Source organism: Mus musculus, chromosome 13 (genome assembly GCF_000001635.26).
Source record: "Mus musculus strain C57BL/6J chromosome 13, GRCm38.p6 C57BL/6J".
Taxonomy (NCBI): Eukaryota; Metazoa; Chordata; class Mammalia; order Rodentia; family Muridae; genus Mus; species Mus musculus.
In genome coordinates, this window is record NC_000079.6 from 91482540 (window position 1) to 91496208 (window position 13669).

The 13669-nt window shown below is 40.7% G+C and overlaps 1 protein-coding gene across 20 annotated transcripts in view; it reads left to right on the forward strand.

Moving 5' to 3' along the window:
* Positions 1-13669, forward strand: part of Ssbp2 (single-stranded DNA binding protein 2) — a 245871-nt gene that overhangs the window by 22235 nt on the left and 209967 nt on the right. Inside the window, exon 1 of one of the 20 annotated variants that reach the window (XM_030247370.1) lies at positions 9221-9920. The exons of the other annotated variants lie outside the window; for them this stretch is intronic. The gene's annotated coding sequence lies outside the window, so the exon portion shown is untranslated. Of the gene's footprint in view, positions 1-9220; positions 9921-13669 lie in introns of those variants that run through there. 20 annotated transcript variants of the gene reach the window in all.

Here is a 13669-nt window from a genome sequence, read left to right on the forward strand (position 1 = left end):
GATTCATTTGGCATCTTTGTAGACCTTGAAAGGACTGATAGAAATGATAATTTTTTGAGGGCAATTCTTCCAACTCAAGAATATATTAGTGACCTTTCTTTAAATCTCTGGTCATCTAGAAAAGATAAAAGACAAAAACATGATATTTTTAGTAAACCATTAAGGTATTTGAGTTAACAGTTGGAAAAAACCACAATAATGTTAGCTGATAACTCCATCATTTTGATGCTAATTTCATGGCCGTTGATTAATATTTATTGGATGAGTTCATTTTGAGTAATGAGGGAATTATTAGGAAATTCTCAATTTTGTATTCAGTCTTTGAAAAAGGTGTGAAAGTATATAATTAGTATTTCCATAAAATTTATATTTTAGTGCATAATAATAGGGTGAGTAGTTTGAGCTGTAATTTAAAGGGAGCTTGCTAGCTACTTCATATGTGTTTTCAGTAAGCCAGCAACTTTGAAGGTGGTACTGTGTCCCCTCATTGTAAGATGAAGTGACAAACTTCTAGATGCCTGATGACATTTGTTGAAACTTAGCTCAGAGGATCAGACTTGGTTTGAACTGGGATCTGTCTGTAACTATGGAGAGAACAGTTTTCACGTCACTTTTTTTGCCTTCTAAATTAATGCTTATGTTGTCTGGAAAATTCACTTCTGATGAACACTTTGCTTTCCCAATGATGCTGGTTAAACGAGGTGTTAGTATAATAAGGTGCTAATTGAATGGTGCACAGAGTAAGTGAAAAAGAAATTAAAGAAGGAAAAGTCTGTGTGCTGAAGTCATCAGGGAAACTGCTTGCAGTCGCTGTGGGACTTGGTTCATTCATTCATGCCATGGAAGGTTCTGAATACTGACCTGGTAGGAAATGTAGGGTGCAAATAAAAATAGAAAAAGACAGGTAGAGGATAATTCTTTTTGGAGAAACTAATGGTATTTAAAAATATTGTGTTCATCTGAAAGAAGCAAAGACGCCTAGCATGAGCACAAGAGAGCTTCTATATTGAAGAACAGTAGGGCATTCTTTGGAAGCTCATGAAGGTGATGGGCAGTATTTAAGCTATGTAGCATTTAACTGCTTCTGTGGTTGCCAAGAGTAGTGGCACTGTGGGACTAAATACTATTTTACGAAGCTTGAATTCCAGCAGGGGTGTTCAGCTTTAAATTACAACAGTGGATTATTGCTACGGTCAAAGGGGCAGGTCTAGTTCTGGGCTTGATTCCTCTTTCATCCATGTGTGGACTGGTAGTCCACATGCTGGACTGGTAGTCCACATGCTGGATTGGTAGCCCACATGCTGGATTGAGAGCATTTCTGAGTTTGGACTATTCCACTCTCTGCAGTTTGACTTCTGGAGTGCTTTTTGGCCAGCCTGGGTCTTGTAATTTAGTGGGTGGAAGATGTGGCGTAGGACAAGCCCTTCTTCTAAGTAAGATCTAGTTGTGACCATGAGCATTTGCTCAGGGTTTCTATTGAGCTCCTAGCATGCTGTTAGCTTTAGTAGTATAAGGTCTTGCCTTATTTAACTTGTTTAAAATGTTCTCACCTTGTTTCCATTCTCATTTGCTGCTTCTATTGATTGACATTCATAGAGGTGTTTGATGAGAGATGCCTGTGTATTTAAAAAATGTATGGTGTGGCACACATGTGTCTTTAGTCCTAGCTTTTGGGAGGCAGAGAGGCAGGTGGGTCTCTGTTATGTTTGAGGCCAGCCTGCTCTGTATAGAAAGTTCCAGGGCAGCCAGGGCTGCATATTGAGACCTCATCTCAAAATCAAACAAAATGAAACAAAAACAAAACAAAAAATAAAAAAGTTATGGTGGTGTACATGTTTATATAAATGGTGTCTTGCTAAAGATCTTGTGGTTTTTTTTTTCCTCACAACACCTTAAAATAGCTGATAAGGAAAGTGAAAGCCTTTACACACGTAGAGACTACTCTGAAGGACTTTCATGATTGGTTCTGTAAGCTCCTTGTTTGCAGCTCAGCCAGTTTTCTTCTATATCTTACTAACTGCTCCTGTCCTTGGCAGCCTCTCCTTCACAGACCTACATCTACAAACTTGAAAATTTTGAAGCAGATCTGAGAATTTTTAATGCCCAGTGTGTACATAGTTCATAATTTGTACTTGTTGACTTCTCATCTGGTTCTTTGGAGTGGCCATCTTAGTTGCCTGAAACGTCTATCAATTTGTATATACATTTGAGATAATTTGGGGATGAGACTCATTTGTAAGTATGAAGTTTAATTATTTTTCATATTAAGCATATAACCTAAAAGGTGATTTAAGCAGTAGTTTTAGTGTAGCAGCATTTTGACATTAAGTCATCATATGAAACACATGTGGTATTTTCTGTTAATGGAAATATGTTAGTATATCCCACAGTTTGGGGCACTTCAGATGAATTGTTCTCTCATTTTATTTTATTTTATTTTATTTTATTTTATTTTATTTTATTTTATTTTTATGATGGGTGGTTTGTCTGTCTGTATGTCTGTATACCACATGTCTGTAGTATCAGAGGAGGTCAGAAGAGGGTGTTGGATCAGCTGCGACTGGAGTTATATACAGGGGGTTGTTGGCCATATGGTTGATAGAAATCACACCTTTACCTGCGGAGTCATCTCTCGTCTGCACATTTCATTTTTGGGCTAGGAATACTCAACCTGTATTACTCTGTTTTATAACAGACAGCATCTCTCTTCTTCTTTTCATTGATTCTTGGCATTTAAGAAAATATTTTCATCACATTGTTTGTTTGTTTGATTGATTGATTCATTTATTTATTTTTGTGTGCGTGCACGTATGTGTGTGTGTGATTTCACATGTAACAGCATGTGTGTGAAGGTTAGAGGACCACTCATGGGAGGCAGCTCTCTTCCTTCACCATGTGGGTCCAAGGATTTGGACTCCTCTTTTGTGAGGCTTGGTGTCAGGTGCCTGTGATGGTTAAGTGGGCTGCCTGTTTGGTATTGACCTCTCTTTTTTCAGTCTGGTATTTGCAAGTTGTCTATCATTACTTCAGCTCTCATCTCTGATGACCAGTGAATTTGGGTCTCTTCACATCCTCGTTGTATCTGTTACTGCCTTCCTTGCTGGGTTTCTGTCTAGAAGAGTCCCCTATTCAAACAGCTCACCATGCTCAGACCTCTGCTTCATGTCCTAGCCCAGGAAGAACTGAGCATCCTCTGAAGTGTACTCCAGCTCTTTCTGTGTCCCACGTTATCAGTCATAGCATTTAACACAATAGTATAGTAATGCTTATTTATTTGTTGGCTTCATTTGCTCAAGTTCTTGAAAACAGGGCTCTTACTTCCTGCTTGTTTTGTTCCAGCTGCAAGCCTAGCACGGAGAACAGTAGCTGCTCAGTAAATGTTTACAGAAAGCATTTGTTTTCTTGGCTGTCATCTTCACTTTCTTCCCCTCAGAAGGATATCCATGAATATTAGACATAGCTGTCCTTATTGATATTAAATGTGTACTATAATGTGTTAGTGTCACCTCTGGTGCCCTCCTTTGTTAAGATACTTTTCACAATATACATCAGCACTTCATGGTTTGTTTTTGTGGTCTGTAGAAAACTTTGTAATCTGATATCACAAATCCCCCTACATTTTGATCCATTTGCTTTACAGTTTCATTTTTTATATGTAGGTCTATAATCCCGTGAGAATTTGCCTTTGTATGGGTTGTCAGTTTCTGCTGGAGCATGCTGCAGTTTGTACTGCTGTGCCCTAGAGCACCTCACATAATCAGTTTACCAAGCAACCCTGCATAATCAAGAGGACTTGTAAAAATTTAGTTTTATTTATGTGTATGTATGTGTGTGTATGCATCAGATTCTCCAGAGTGGTAGTCATAGGCAGTTGTGAGTGTGGGTGCTGAAAACTAAACATGGGCCTTGAGAAAGAACAGGAATTTCTGTTAACCACCGAGTCATCCTGCTAGCTTCAGGAAGACTTTGTACTCTCTCTTTGAGAGTGTAGTGAAAGTGGCAGGAAATAGGTATTGGAGGGTTAAATGAAATTGTCAAAGGTATATCTATACTTTGGTAATACTTTTTGGTTTTTTGAGACAGGGTTTCTCTGTATAGCCCTGGCTGTCCTGGAACTCACTCTGTAGACCAGGCTGGCCTCAAACTCAGAAATCTGCCTGCCTCTGCCTCCTGAGTGCTCGGATTAAAGGCATGCGCCACCACGCCTGGCTGGTAATACTTTATTAGAAAAAAAAGGAACTACAACTCATCCCTTCAGTTTCAGAGTCAAACTTCTTATATCTTTTAAAAATATGTATTCTATTTGTTTATGTGTATATGTGTTTGTTAGTGTGCACATGTGTGTGCAGCTGAGAAGCCAGAGGAGTGTTGTATACCCTGGAGCTGGAGATGGAAGGCTGTGAGTTGCATGATGTGGGTGCTGGAGCAGAACTCAGATTGTTGAGTGAACATCAAGTGCTCTTCATTGCTGAGCCCTCTATTTATGGCTTCTGTACATATGCAGCATGCATGCTCACACACTGAAAAAGCATACAAATACTCTGTATTCTTTCTTGGGACTACAGGCAGAAGCAAAATGGATTGGGGGAATTAACTTCATATTCTTGCTTCTAACAGTAATAGATATCCCAGCTGGAAATGATCTTCTGAAGGTAAATAAGATAGGTGGGAATTTTAGGTTCTAGATCAAACATGGTCTAGAAAGATTAAATTGATGATTGATGATTAAGCATAGGAATTGGAATACCATGTTCAGAGGCTCTGACCAACCATCATCAAGTAGTAGGCTTAACGTTGTTATGAGATCTATTCAGACTTTATTAGTAATGATACATATTAGGTGTCCTCCTATTGTTTTGCAATGATGGTGTTTTTCCTAAATCAGGTGTAAGATGGATAGTTGGTAAATATACTGAGCCTGTTTGAATAGTTGGTAATTATTTCCCTTTAGTTTGTTTTAAACTACTATCCTAATATTTTGCTTCATAGAGCTGGGAATGGTGATGCACACCTTTAATCCCAGCACTTGGGAGGCAGAGGCAGGTGGATTTCTGAGTTCGAGGCCAGCCTGGTCTACAGAGTCAGTTCTAGGACAGCCAGGGCTATACAGAGAAACCCTGTCTCAAAAAAACCAAACCAGCCAAACAAAAAATTTTGCTTCATAATGATTATATTAGCCAGCAAGCAGGTACGTGATTATGAAAAGAATATAGTAAAATCAAAATCTCTTATTGTTGATGAGCTATATTTGTATATTTACTTTAACCTAATCTGATCTTATTTTTACATGGAATACACAGTTAAATGAATGTTACCATTAGAAAAAAATAATAGAAGGTTTAGGATGTTCCTCTGCCTAAACTGCTACTGTATTGAATGAAAGCCTGATCGTGAATTCTAAACGTGTGTAACTGATGGCATTTTAAAGAACAAAACTTTCATTTAGAAGCTAAGAGGAGGAAGAGGAGGAAGAGGAGAAAGGGGCCTGCTTAGTCATCTTCTGTTGGATGATGGACACTAGTGGTGCCTTGAAAAGCTGGAAGCATTTTTTAAAATGTTTCTCTTATTGTATTTTTAATGCAGATATTCAAACAATAGCTACTGGTGTCACTTGCAGAGCTTAAGCACATGTGACCTTCTCGTACCTTAAAGTTTTTATATTCAAACAATTCTGATCCAGTAGTGTGATATCTTAGTTATAGCAAGTAGTTACTGTTTCGATGAACTGTGATTTCAAGTTAGTGTGTAAATGATAGAATCAAGGGAATCCGATTTGTAATGGATACTCTGATGGATTTCCCATCAGTGCATGGCAGTGGTGGCTCAGGGCGAACCATGATTGCTCTCAGGGCAGAGGGCAGCAGTTCTTTAGTTGGTGACTGTTGCTGAAGCTCCTGTGTAGTAAAGGTGTTAAGCTCTGGTCACAGAGGTGTAACCTGGGTGTGTGATTATATTTTTATTTCTGTAATTCATAAATGACATTTTACAGTCTTACTGGCCTGGGACATACTGTTCCTTTGGGCTAGCTAATTTCTTGTGGTAGCAAATGGTTCCCTGTGACACCTTTCAGTTGTAAGCCTGCCCATCTTGTATTGAGCTCTCATAGACTGAGTTGCTATCTCTCTGCCCTAGATGGGGAAGACAGTGGGGACTAATTCCTGAAGAAGGTGCTCAGCAGAGCAGAGCTCACCAGCAGCATTGCTACAGAGGGCCTGGAGCCAGGCCACTCATGCCGCTTATGCCCTGGAGATGCTCCCTGAGTTTTGCTTTGCTGTGGGAGTTGATTATTATACTTTATTTTGAAAGCTCGGAGACCTTATCTATTCTACTGTATAAGCTAGAGTGCTTCAGGAACAACACTGGAAGAATAAACATAATAAATAAATGTTTGCTGAAGGTATGTCTTTCTGCCAAGACTATATATTTTAATAAAAATGTAAATAAAAGAGAAATTGGACAAAACCTATATATTTTATGTTCTTAAATATCAACTAGATTTTAAGAAACTAGGCATTTCTTGCAGGAGGTTTATAGCAGCATCTAGAGTAGAAATGACTTTAGAAGTTTACATTAGGATCTCTGTTGTCTAAAACTGCTTTTCTTAGTATAGGAAGCCCAGGTTGGTTTCCTGTGGATCCTTTGTAGCTAAGCAGTAGGGATGGCCTTGACCAGTGCCTTTCTTTCTTTGATCCCTTGAGGAATGGAATTCCATTGAATATTGACAACTTGACATTTCAGTCAGTGTCTGTAGTAAGAAACTTATATTCTTATCATAGTTGTGGTAAATGTAAATAAGAGAGAACAATTTCAGTTCTGAGCTTGCTCAGCAAAGCTGAAGCCTTCACTGTTCGCTAATGTCCTGATCCACTTGCCTCTGACTCTGATTCTCTCTCCCTCTCTTCTCCTACCCTCCTTGCCTGGAGACCGGTGGTTGCTGGATCGTCTGCATGAGCTAGCCTGCTTTGCTCACCTGCAGGCTAGTGCATCTTTTTCTTTTCTGTCTCTGTCATCACTTTGGAAAGGCTGATTTCATTAAGTTTCAGAATTCTCTGTCCAAGGTATATAATGTGCCCTGGTGAATATAGCCATGGTATATGGTGTACAGTGTATATAGCCATGGTATATAATGTACAGTGTGTATGTATATGTATGGTGAGTATAGTCTTATATATGATGTGCAGTGCATATAGCCCTGGTGAATATGGTATATGATATGGTATAGCCCAAGGAAAAAATGGATAGGGGTTTTCTCCAACCCCTCCCTTTGTGTTAGTTCCTAAAACACGATTTCCTGCTAAAAATATGTTGCTGTGAGCTCCTCGGGTACTTTTCTTGCCCTTTAAAGGAGTCATTTTTCAGTTACTTAGTATTTTATGACGAGAACGAAGGCCGTTTGTCACAGACAGGACCTTGTAAGTAGTGATGGCCAGGTGAGGATGCTGTAGAGTGCAGCTCAGGGTTAGAAGATGACTGGGCCAGGTCAAGTGGCTACCATGCTTCCGCTCTGGATTCAGTTTTTCCTCTTGGAGAGACCACAACTATATAGGCTTCCTTGACTGGTTCTGCTAATTGTTGAAGTGAATGCTTGGTATTTTATGGTTGGCAAGATAACATATGGGAAAATCTTAGGGCCTATGAAGAATAAAATCAAAAACATGAAAAGATAAATAGAAACATGAAACTTGTTTTGCTTGGGACAGAAAGATGAAAATAGTACAAGAAGGTTAAAGTAAACAGAAGTTTGAAATGCATGGTACATTTTATAGCAAGCTTCACAGTTGCAATGTGCTAACTGTACACCGTTGCCGTTGTAATAAGTACCTGTGCTGCTCTTGGTTGCTGTCTTTAAAATGGTTTTAATTGAAGTAGAATTACATTACCCCCCACTTCCCTCCCTCTAATCTCTCTCAGGTACTCTCTGTCCAATGTCCACACCCTACTCTTAAGCTGATAACCTCTTTTTCTTATATTATTAATGTTGCATGCATAATACATGCACATATATGCACACATACATATGCATATATGCACAAGTATATCACTACAACCTGCTGACTCCATTTTGTTGTTTGTGTATGTATGTTTCATGGCTGACCACTCTGCATTGACAGCCAATAAGGGGCTTCTCTCTGTGAGAGGCTAACTCATCACCTCCCTGCAGTTTGTGGCGTAGGTATGGGACTGGACCTTTCCCCCTCAAGATGCTGTCATTGCTCTGGCCGTGTTATGTGGTCATTTCTAGGATAGATTGTTTCCCAGCAGACTTCTTTAGTTTGGCTCCTATAGTCTCTCGGACCCCTCTAATGCAGTGCTCCTGAACATAGCTACAGGAGCTGTGATGTCGCTGTATTCATTGGGACTGGGCTCCCCACAATCCATTTACTTCTGTATCGTGTCTGGTTGTGGTTTTCTGTGATTTTCTGTAAGGAGAAGCTTCTTTGATGTGGTGGTGGTGGGGGACAGTGATGAAGCTTCTCATCTGTGAGTATGAGGATAGGATTTAGAATGTAGTAAGAATTAATGCTGATCTAGCAAAGTGACGTTAGTGGATTATTTTATAATGCCCACGACCACATTTGCTCTGGGAAGCTGTCCAGTACCCAGGCATAATTTCATCTCACCCCAGTCAGAATAGCTAAGATCAATTGAAACAACTGACAATGAATGCTTATGGGGTTGAGGAGAAAGAGGAACCCTCATTTACCATTGGCAGGAATGCAAACTGGCGCAGCAGGTCTGGAAATCAGTATAGAGAATCCTTAAAAATCTACCAATAAATCTACCATATGACCCAGTAATACCACACTGTGGCCTGTGCACAAAGGACTAGGCAATCATTGCTGATCTATTTGCAATTGCCAGGGAAGAGGAACAACCTAGATGGCCTTTAGCAGCTTAGTGACAGTGCTTTAATGTTGGTGCATAGACCCAGCAGAGTGCTATTAGCTGCAAAGCAAAGCCTGAAAGTTGTAGGTGAATGGGTGGAGTTAGGGAGGCAACCCAGACCCAGAAAGACAAATGGCACATTTTATCTGTTGCTTGTGCTTCCTAGCTCAGAATCCTCAGATGTGAGAAGTACACAGTGTGCAGCAACCACAGGAAACAGGGGAATAGTAAGGGAACGACATATGTATGTATGTGTCCGTGTGTGTGTCCGTGTCCGTGTCCGTGTGTGTGTATGTATGTATGTATGTGTGTGTATGTATGTGTGTATGTGTCTGTGTATGTGGGTGCGTATGTATGTGTCTGTGTGTATATGTGTGTGTATGTATGTATGTATGTGTATGTTGTTAGGGGCATGCAAGGGAAATAGCAGCATGCAAGTGATATGAGTAGGGAAATAGAAAACAGAAGGGTTCCAAGGGAAGGAAGGAGGGATAAAAGACAACACCAAAGTTGTTTGTTAAAGCCTCAAGGAATCATGTTATTTAATACTTACCTAAAACTATGCACAGAGTGTATACATCTGTCTGTCTGTCTGTCTGTCTATCTATCTATCTATCTATCTATCTATCTAGGAGGAAGTTAAGCCACTTGGCTGATAGTGCTCCCTACAAGATTCATAGACTAACAGAAATCTTAGTAGCAAGCATGAGAAACCTTTCTTTCGAATGGTTGGGCAGGGTAGTGTAAGTGACTTCATAACAATAGAGAGTAGCAGTGTAGCCTTTGGTTGCCTCTTGGGCTTGGAGTCCCTATTACTGAACATGGTGTACACTTGGGATACAGGACTCATGGTTGGAACTGGATCTGACTCAAAAATCTCCTTCCTGCTGTCTAGATTCCATGGTTCCAGAAAACACTGTGCACGCTGCCAAGGGAGGGAAGCCGTCGAACAGTTCTGCCTGGTTGTAACATTAGAAGCCACAGCAGTGACCAGCACAAGATGCTGGTAAAGATGCATTAAGCTGCACTCACAGGTAGTGGTAGCCAGTGTTTGCCTTACTGATTTCTGTTAACAGAGGATTAAAACACACTTGCTACTGACTTCTGTGCACTGAGCAGCAAGTTGAGAGACAAGTAGGTAAATTGTGATGTAGCAAATTAGCATTGTAGCAGTGATATTTCATTGTTGGAAAACTTCACCGAAAGAAAGGCCTGAGTGGAAATATCAGGACCGTTTTGGTTTTAGTTAGAAATCACTTGTTTAGTAGCACTGAGGTTTGAATGCTAGAGAAAGAGACAGCTGGTTGTGGTGTGGCAATTGCTATAGGACTGACTAGAGGTGGAAACCATTTAAATGGGAGGCCCAGAACTGACAAGGTGCTACCAGAAAACAGAGTGGGGAAAACCTTCTATAGGAAGTCATGTCTAACTAGCAGGTACAGTCCTGCATATGTTTAGTTTTCTGTACTTACAGGACATCTAGGCAGAGATGGTACCCGATTTCAAGTTTGAAAAATTATTTTGGTATATGAGTGTTTGTTTGCATGTGTATGTGTGGCACATGCCTAATGTCCATGCAGGTCAGATGAGGATGTTGGATTCCCTGCAAAATGGTTGTGAGCCAGCATGTGGGTGCAGGAATCAAACCTGGGTTCTGTGGAAGAACAGTTAGTACTTTGTCTTCTGACCAGATAGTTGATTTTATATGTACACACACACACACACACACACACACACACACATCCCACAGGCATTCATACACTCATGAAGTTAGAGTTTAGAATTCTGAATGCTATTATACAAATATGGATATTTATTATTTTTTCAGCACAAGACATTGTGCTAATACTATATCAGATCAAAATAGACATCTTATGTACTTTCCATTCTCCTAGGTCACAGACACAAAAATTGCAAATTATTTTATTAAAGTGATGTCTGACTTATATCCAGAACTCTCATTTCCTCTAGAGGCCACTGTATATGTAGAACACAATAAGTCACTTGAAGGTCTTATTCAGGATAGGAGTTAGCCAAGGAGTTAGAAGAGGGAAGAAGGAATTCTACCAATCAGGAAATACTTTGAGGCAAGAAAAAGCCAGAGTGCAAGTGTTCGAAATTAAGCTAAATATGTGGGAAAGGATTGGATTATGTAGGGCCTCACTAACAAGGAAACAGTTTAAAACTTATTCTGGAAACATCAGAAGCCACAAAAGGGTTTAGACTTTTAAGCAGAGTATCATAACATTAGTTTGTGCTTCTCAATAGTCATTGAAACTGTATAGTAGGGAATGCTTCCAGGTGGTACAGATGTGGACTCAGAGGAGCAAGTCAGGATGCTAGCCTGTTGATAGGCGTGATAATGCGGACAGTTGCAAGACCAAAGTGTAAAACAAATAGACCTTGATGACTGACATCTATCAGGGCATCACAGTGTTACTGGAGTCTTCAAGGGGGTTGGAAGGGAGTGGAAAGGTAAGAGTGGGGGGGGGGCTGGGGGGAGGACACGGGGGACAGGGGAGGAGAGGAAGGGTAAGGTAAGCTAAAAACCTTGTGGTTTCCCAACACATAAGGCCTGGGAAGAAGGGAAGGATTCCCAAAGGACAAGCAAAAGCACTTGGCAGGCAGGAGTCAGGAAGAGATGCAAGTCAAGAAATTGGAGTTTGAGAAAGAAAAATTATTTTAATTATCTCCATTGAAATTATCCCCAAGAATTAGTAGAAAAATGACTAAATCATGGTGGGGGAGTACTACAGTGTAAAGGAGTATTTAGAGATATCAGGATGTGTGTTCTCTCTCTCACTCCTCCCCCAAGCCCCCCCCCCACCTCCCTCCCTCCCTCCCTCCCTCCCTCCCTCCCTCCCTCCCTCCAGTGTTTCTCTCTGTAGCCATGACTGTCCTGGCAGAATGTTATCTTTATGATAGTGATACAATACTAATTTTTAAAGAAAGTGCCATAGAAATTTGCATGTTCAGTATAAATGCTTAAGTTCACTTAATAGAAAATTGTATGTACATATTGTATGTGCATGTGCAGCAGAAATATTTAGAGACAACATAGTAATACCTCGGTAGTTTTATCTGAATAAAAAACTTCTTCGTAGTTTTTGTAAGTTTCTTGCGCGGCAGTGGAAACCTTTTGTTGTCTATGATCACAATTTTGTATGTTAGAGAAGTCTACCTTCAGTCATTTTAGTTGATTTTCTTGGTATTTGTGGCCATGTTTCCATTCAACAAGGCTGTATGTATTGCTGCTACATGGAATTTTTAGATGATATTGATTTCCCACAGCAGATATAAGACTTTTTTCCCTTTTCTTGTCCTATTCATAGCTGCACACATTTCTTGCCAAGTACAGCTCTACTAACTTTGGTTTGAGCAGTATTTAATGTTTCCATTATTATAACTGACTGCTATTCATAGCCCTGCCATGTCTTCTCAGACAATTTTTTCTTTTACAGTTTTGCTACTGGAATGTACCTGTTAGAAAGTGGCTTAGATTTTCTGTAATGTCAATGTTATTTGTTAATAAATGTAGTTGCCCTGTTAATTTTCTTTGTCTCTGTTTTGTTAATTGTTTACTTTACGTTCCTATGGCAGCTTCCCCTCCCCCTCTTCTCCTAGTCTCCTCCCCCCATCCTATCCTTCCTTTCTCCTCAGCTAAGGGCAGGGCTTCCATGGATATAATCCCTCCTTGGTGTATCAAGTTGCAGTAAGACTAGGAAAGGCAGTCCAGTTAGGGGAAAGGGATCCAAAAGCAGGCAACAGGGCAGATACAGCACTGCTGCTGTCTGGAGTCCCACGTGAAGACAGAGCTGAACAACTGTTCCCTGTATGCAGAGGTCTGTCCCATGCCTGCTCTCTGGGGGTTCAGTCTTTCTGAGCCCCTGTGCGCCCAGGTTAGTTGATTCTGAGTGTTTTCTAATTCTTTTTTTCTTGATGGGGTGGGGTGGTTCTCATGCTCTCCACCATTCTAAGATGTGCTGGTTTCTCTGTGAGTGAGGGCTTGTCCACCCACACCTGGTTTCTGAATAATGACTTGGAGGCTATTTCTACATGAATGAATGCCTAGGCCAGAAGCTTGGACTTGCTTCCTGACTCTTACACGCGTTCTTGTGACCGGCCAGGAAAGACGCAACAAACCGGAATCTTCTGCGGCAAAAGCTTTATTGCTTACATCTTTAGGAGCCAGAGCGCAAGAGAGCAAGAGAGAAAGCGCTTTATTGCTTACATCTTCAGGAGCAAGAGAGCAAGAGAGCAAGAGAGCAAGAGAGCAAGAGAGCAAGAGCAAGAGCAAGAGAGAGAATGGCGAAACCCCGTCCCTTTTAAGGAGAATTATCCTCCGCCTAGGACGTGTCACTCCCTGATTGGCTGCAGCCCATCGGCCGAGTTGTCGTCATGGGGAAGGCAGAGCACATGGAGTGGAAAACTACCCTTGGCACATGCGCAGATTATTTGTTTACCACTTAGAACACAGGATGTCAGCGCCATCTTGCAACGGCGAATGTGAGGGCGGCTCCCCACACCTGACTAGCTCATAACGTATGCAATGCCTTTATCCCCTGTCTGCCACATGGCTGGTTTGTTACCTCTTCTAGCTTCATAGTCCCACTTCCTCAGAGACTGGGCTACTCTTCTACCTGACTCTCTATCACAGAATTCCTATCTTTCTGCTGGATGTCCCACTTTTTATTTTCTGCCTTTTGCTAATAAATAGGCAATCAGCTTTTAATTGACAGGTGATGCTTCCACACAGTATACAGGAGATGATCCCTACATTTTT